General features: G+C 39.8%; 1 pseudogene; it reads left to right on the top strand.

Annotated features, from left to right (window-relative positions):
- Positions 1-742: 742 nt before the first annotated feature.
- The window catches only part of LOC106734404 (U1 small nuclear ribonucleoprotein C pseudogene), a 7,901-nt pseudogene continuing 1,022 nt past the window's right edge, over positions 743-7,621 (top strand).

Here is a 7,621-nt window from a genome sequence, read left to right as displayed (position 1 = left end):
GGGAGCATGGTCATGCCACAATCCTTTCCCCTCTATTTATCTGTCCTGTCAGGATTTTGAGCACACATTCACATGTGCTCAGCATGCTTTTCAAACTACCAGGGCCAGGATTCAAACCAGCAATATTCTTAGATTCCTTGAAAATTTCTCTTCAGAAACTTTTCAAAAAACAAACTATGTGTCTTCACCATCCCAGATTAGAGTTCCTTTTCATTCTTAGCCCTGCCTCCATCTAGCTGTGAAGTATTGGGTCATCTGGAAAGTCATGACACATTTTTATATAGAAAAATATGTCGTGACTTTCCAGACAACCTCATAAATACTCTGCTCCATCTTTGGCAAATTTCAACCTCTTTCTTAATAATTCACATAACATTAAAGTATAACTGTATCATAAACAAATTAAAAACTTGGCTATCAGAAGGTATAAAAGCTATGAAGAAGCAGGAAAAAGATGGATAGGGAAGGGTAGAGACTAAGATTTTAGATAGGGTAGTCAGAGAAGGTCCCACTAAGAATATGACATTTGAGAAACATAAGCAGGGCAGTTTGACTCATACAGATATTAGGGATAGCACTTTCTAGACAGAAGGAAGAGCAAATGCAAAAGCCCTGAGATCAAAATGTGCTTGGAATGTTTCAGAAACAGGAGACCAGTGCTGAGCAGCGTAGACAAGAAGGAAAGCAGTAGAAGATAATAAAGAGGGAGGCAAGAGAGCAAGAAGACCATAGGTGTATAATTATGGACGAGACCAAGAACTTTATCTTTTACTCTGAGGTACTTGAGAGCCTTGTATCGGTCTCCTCTGTGGGTATTGTGACTCACAGGTGTGCCAGATATTTGACGAAGGAATACAGTATCTGTTATCTTTGCTTAGTTGTGGCTTGCTAAGACTCCACCCCCAACTACCCAACCCTCCCTGACTCAATGCCCTAATGAAACCTTGTTTGCTGTACTGATGTCCTCAGTGGAGAAAGGAGATAACTCCCATTGAGTGTCTGGCCTTACCCACTCCTGAAGCAAACCATTTGAAGCAAGTTTCAACAAGATCCATTTCAAACACACTGGATTCTGGGAACCAGACATGTGGCTTCAGATTCATTTCTAGCCACCTCCATCCATCATCGTCATGTCATTGCCTCCCATGTTGACAAAGACCCTCTATAAGGGGCAGCCTTGTACCAACGTTCCAAAAGAAAAATAGAACACAAATATTTTAGGCTTTCTAGAAAATTTATCAACCTGGAAAAAGGAAATCAGAAACCTGTATCTGACAACCTTTTTCCCACATAGTCTGGCACCAGATGAAATGAGCTTTTTCACTTTCCTTCTGGCAAGGTCTCCAAGGGCATCACAGCCTTCTCTTGTGTCACATACTAAAACTAACTTCTTCTCCTGAGTCACAAAAGAAGTATTTTTGCTATATTAGAAAAGAAAATATGTGATATCAGTCCTCTTGGTATGATTCTCAATAACAGAAGCCTTGGGTTAACTTGAAATTAGGGATTACTAAAGATGAAAATATGATTGGTTTAGTAATCCTAAGGTATTATCCCTTCCATGCCACCACCTATAAACGTAACCAGTGTTTTCTACTTGCTGGAATTGGGAGGAGATTTGAAAATACTTAACTTTCCAGAATAGTATGGCATTAGAAGAGTGACTTTTTTAAGTCAGTATTTCATTATATGATGCTTTAGTTGTTCATGTTTTGTTGTCATTACTGTCTTTTTATTTTAATTATGCACTGAGGTGGTTTCCCAAAAGGCACAATTTTCAAAAATCAAATCAATCAATAAACATGTTTTACTGCTATGTAAACTATAAACCCCAAATATACCAAGTGATTACACTGAGCTTATTTATGCATTCTCCTTTAAAGGTCACTCCTCTAAATTGAAGGCTTTCTATAAAACTGGCATTGCCTATGTTTTTCTCATCCACTGTTACACCTATAAAAACCTGTTTTCCCCTTGGGAGAAAAAAACCTCATTAATTCACATTAATGCACACAGGTTTGACAGTCATTGCTATTAGGCCTTCAATGATTATTAATACTCATATACCACAGTTTTACTGAGAACTTTTTTCTTGTCAAATAATGCACTGGAAAACATTACATGCAAGTATGGTTTCACCAAAGAGGCTTGAGAGCCAACAATGTATATAAAGGATCAAAAATGTTTACTTTATTGATTGTTCACCTTCAAAATCTAGTACATTAATTGCTTAATCATATCATCCTTTTTTTTAGAGAGAGAGATTTTTGCTATAGGGCACATGCGCTCACCAGAGAGACAGAAAGCAAGAAATCACTCCCCTGGGGGATGGCCATATTGCAATCCCTTCTCCTCCATGCTCTTCTCAGAGTTTTGGGCATATTCGTACCCTTGCCCAGTGTGAGTTTTCAGCTGCAAGGTCCGGGACTTGAACTGCAGTTAACTACGTGAGAGTCCAGCAATATAACCATTATGCCATCTGCTGGTCCCAGTCATATCATTCTTTATGAAGGAAGACGTCAATTTATTTGAGTTAACTGTTCTGGTGATGGGAGAAATGAACTTTTTGTGACTATTAAACTACAAATATATTGGAGGCTGGGCAAAATAGTAATATGTTCATATTCATGTTTTATAATGGACAAAAAAGTTTTAAATTCTATAGCAGGAGAAGTTCAATGATATTGAGTCTATAACATCTTCAACTTTTGTTTTATTGTAGTTTTTATGCTGTATTAGTGGAATTTTCCTATTACTATTTTGTGCTTTTTTTGTTTCACATTAAACACTGAAAGATTTTTGGAAAACATTTTCCAATCTAGCCAACTGAACACAAGCATGACAATTAAAATGATGTATATTCATTAAGCTCCCATCTTCTTCCAAATGAACATTAAAAAGAACCGCTAATTCCTGCCCGCAGATAGTCACAGTTTCTAGTTTTCTGTAGCCAATGATTACTACTCAATGAAAGTGCGTCTTGGGCTGGCTCCTTAGCCAGGTGGTTAAGGTAACTGAATCCCATGTGGCTAATTACATGGTTCAAATCCTGGTCCCAGCAGTTTGAGAAACATGCAGGGAATGTGTACATATGCATGTACAAAATCTCAAAAGGAGGAAGACATGGAGAAGAGATTGCAGTCTAACCATTCCCCATAAGGGGTGCTTTCTTTCCCTGTCCCTCTGGTGAGTGCCTATACCCTTGAAAAGAAAAAAAGAAGAGAAAAAAAAGAAGAGAAGAGAAGAGAAGAGAAGAGAAGAGAAGAGAAGAGAAGAGAAGAGAAGAAAAAAGAAAAGAAGGAAAGAAGGAAAGAAGAAAAGAAGAAAAAAGAAAAGAAAAAAGAGAAAAGAAAGAAACTGCATCTTTCACTGTCCTGGATTCTGTTTAATTTGAGCAGCTATTTAGTGAACCCCTAGGTGATACAAATTGGGTGATGGTTTGTCCCTCAAAGTTTCAGATTTCAGAAATTGATGTTGAAAGATGGGAAGGCCTGGTGGGTAGTAGTTGAATCCTGGTGATTGCACTATGAAGTCAACACCCTCATGAATAGATTAATGCTGTCTTCCTGATCCAGTGAAATCTACCTCTCATGAGATGAAGAGAGTTCTTGAGAGACCTGGTTGCTATAAAAGAGAGAGCTGCACCTACCACCCTCTGTGCCTCTGCTAACTATACTATAAGTATTCATTGTGATGCTTTTGGATTTCTCAGTCACCAGAACCGTGAACCAAAATAAACCTTTATTCTCTTAAACTGATCCAGTCTCAGGTATTTCTCTTAATAATCCCAAAATGTACTAATACACTAGATGATACAGAGTTTTTTAAAATTATCTTTCAGTTTTGAAGAACCTTATGGCTCAGCTTTAGAGAAGCCAACACATGATTAACAGTTAAATAATAATCTAGTGAATTTCCATTTGCCCACCCTGACCGTAATGTAAATTGTAAAATGAGTCCTGCAGAGCCAACTTGAAAGCCTTCACTGAAAAGAATGCTAGTTCCACAGGCAGCCAGACATGAATTTGAGTCATACACTACTCCTTATTACTTCTATGGCCTAGGACAATTTGCTTAACTGTACTCTTTCAGTGTCCTCACCAATAAAAGGGGAACAATTATACCCAGGTTACTTTATGGATAGGGTTTCTAACAAAGTCTCTGACAGTAAGTGCTCAGTAACATAGAACTTGAAAGAGTCCATAAAAATGAGCACTTGGGGCCAACCCCGACAGCCCAGCAGGTCAGTCCTGTGTACTGGGAGCAGATCCCACATGGATGACCACTTTGAATACTGGCTTGGCACATAAGAGAGCATGGCCAAAGTCTTGATAAGATGAAGAAATCAAGGAAAAATAATGTGACCTGAGTATGAATATGAGTATGCCTCACTGAAGATTATGTTCTCATCCACTCCCTTTTCTTTCTTTCTTTGGCAAGTGTATGTGCCCCCATGGAAATTTTTAAAAAAAAAAAATTTTAAGGAGGACTTAAAGGTCAGACACAAATGCATTCTGAATGAGGGGATTATGACCAATCTCAGAGGCAACTTAGTCATGACATAGCCAGAGTGATCACTTATGAGCAGAGTTTATATTGGGCTCAGTGGGAAATAAGCTAACATATACAAAGTGGGGTCATATTTTAGAGGATTTTGAATGCTATTCTGAATTTTCTCCTCACAAATAATTCTCAAATGTTAGTGTCCAACCGAATAGCCAGTGTTGCTTTTTGAAAATCCTGATTCCCTGGATCCACAGGTGGTACAGCAGTTACATCACTGGACTGCCATATAGCTGACCACAGTTTGAGTCCCAGGTCTGGTGGCCCAAAAATCACACTGGGCAGGACCAGCAGAAGACATAATGGTTACATAGCTGAACTCCCACATAACTGACCACAGTTCAAGCCCCAGACCCAGAGGTTTAAAATTCACACCAGGTACATGTACGTGAGTGCCCAAAATCCCAAGAGCAGAATGGAGGAGAAGGGATTGTGGCATGGTCATCACCCATGGAGGGGGATTTGTCACTTTCTGTCTCTCCTTCTCTCTCTGTCTCTCTGGCAAGTGCACACACTTTATAGCAAAAAATCTCTCTTTTAAAAGAAGAAAGAAAATCACATCAGGCATGTGTACCTGAGTGCCCAAGATTCTGGGAAGAGACTAAAGGAGAATTGCAGTGTGGCCATCCACCCTGGGGGGTAAATTCTCACTTTCCCTCTTACTGTCTCTGTCTGTCTGTCTCTCTCTCTTTCGAGTGAGCACACACTAAGGCCAAAACCTCTAAAAAAAGAAAAGAATGCTTATTCCCAGAATTCATGCCCAGGGATTTGACTTGGTCAGTATAAAATCCCCCCAGAACTCTGTACTTTTAGCAAACATCACAAGTGATTCTGATGCAGCAGTTTATGTGAGGTGGGAGTTAGACCTGGGACATAGAGTCAGGGCACAAGGCTCAAAGATGGGATCACAATAATTAAGCATTCACAAAACAGTTTGCTTACAAGAAATGGCTTGGAACAGTGTTTCAATGATTATCCTGGGCAGCATGATGTAAACACAAATATAACAATTATGACTTTTACTATATCCCCACCACATTCCCAAAATAAGATAATGGTCTTTATAGCCCACAGCTCTCAGATAAAGACTTGGGTGATCATTTACCAGAAATTCTAAATGTACAGTTTCTTAAATATGCAACAGGCCATACCTAGCATATGACTCCCATAAAAAAAATTTTTTTAAACATGAACAAGTTCCTCCTAGCTAGAATAAAAACCCCTGATGAATGCCCCAAGTTAGCAACCCACTTTCAGAACCCCTCCCTGTCAGGTGTTTTGCTCTCTCTCTCTTTTTTTTTTGGGGGGGGGCGGGGGGGAAGAGAGGCTTTTGTTATAAGGCGCGTGCACTCGCCAAAAAGACAGAGACAGAAAGTGAGAAATCGCCCGCCAGGAGGGATGGCCACACTGCAATCCCTTCTCCTCCATTCTCTTCTTGGGATCTTGGGCACACACGCACACTCACCCAGCATGAGTTTAAGCCACAGGGTCCAGGACTCGAACTGCAGTCGGCTACATGGGAGTTCAGCAACATAGCCATTATGCCAATTGCTGGTCCCAGTTTTGCTCTCTCTTAATAAACCTTGCTTTGCCATGCCATCCTTTTGCCTGTGCTTCTAATTCTTTGTGATTAAAGACACGAACTTAGCCAACTCAGAAATCCTGCAACATGTGCATATCAGGTACTGTACTTTGAAAGAAAGAACTATTTATAGTTTTCCTTATTAGACAAGAAACATGGAAGAAAGAAATCATGATGTAAGATCAGTCTTTCAGTTCTGTCTAGAATTGAGAATATAGAAAAAAAGTATTTTATTGATTTATTCATAAAAAGTGACAACATTGCCAACATGGAAGAATAAGAAGCTCCTAATTCTGGATTAGGACCACTGAAGACCTTCTGCCCAGACTTCACCTTCTTGCCCCCCAGATCTAGCCAGGAGCCAGGACAAGCCATCACCAGCAATCTATATCTGAGTTCTGAGCGGCCCCATTCAGGGATTAGGACCACTGAAGACCTTCTGCCTAGACTTCACACTCCTGCCCGCAGATCTAGCCAGAAGCTAGGTTAGAGCACCCTATTTATGCTCTCTGTCTCTCTCTATTTTAATTTTGTTTTTAAATGTTTAAACTTCTTAGCTCTCTGTCACTCTTTTGTCTTGCTAATTCTTACCTTTCCTCCTGCCCCCACAGGACAAGTCTATTACCAGCCATCTATATCTGAGTTCTGAGCAGCCTCATTTAGCAATTAGGTTTTCATTTTTTGCTTAAAAATTTTTTTCCTCTTTTTTTTAAAATTATTTTTGTGTTTCTTCTCTTTTTCTTTTCCCTTTTTTTTCTTCTTTTCCCTTTCTTTTTACCTTTCTCACTTTTCTGCTCAGCCTCCACACACTGATTTTCTAGACAGGTCTAGGTGCTCAGTAACTAAATATCCAAATACTTTAAGGGTCAGATTAATCCTCAATTTCCATTGACTCTGCTGCAACAAGAGAGAAAAATGGTACTATTTAGAGATTGCAGGTCACCTCCTCCTACATGCCTCTGAATGCTCAGATTTAACTCCAAAAACTAGGGGGAAAATGTATAATCCATCAGATGACCAGAAATCACTTCAGAGGTACAAGAAATATGAGGAAAAAAAAAAAAAAAACACCTCTCCCCTAAGGGAAAAAAATAACTCCTCATCCTCCACAGACAGTACAAGGGAACTCGTGAAAATGTTAGATAAAGAATTTAAAATATTGACAGTGACAAATCTAACAGAGATGTAAGAGAAGAGAGACAACGAACTGCAGAAGATACAGGAGGAAAGAGACAATGAGTTCCAGGAAGTGAGGAAGTTCTTGCACGACCTGAAAGAGGAAATATACATTATTTTTAAAAATCAATGGGACCAGCAGTTAGCATAATGGCTATGTCACTGGACTCCCATGTAATCGACCACGGTTCGAGTCCCGGACCCAGTGGCTTAAACTCACACCAGGCACCTGTGTGCACGTGCCCAGGATCTTGAGAGGAGAACGGAGGAGAGGGGATTGCGGCGTGGCCACCCCCCCCC

This window comes from Tupaia chinensis, unplaced genomic scaffold, assembly GCF_000334495.1.
Source record: "Tupaia chinensis unplaced genomic scaffold, TupChi_1.0 Scaffold000111_1, whole genome shotgun sequence".
NCBI classification, from domain to species: Eukaryota; Metazoa; Chordata; class Mammalia; order Scandentia; family Tupaiidae; genus Tupaia; species Tupaia belangeri.
The sequence above is the reverse complement of the archived record's forward strand: the minus strand, read 5'-3'. Positions and strand labels throughout refer to the sequence as shown.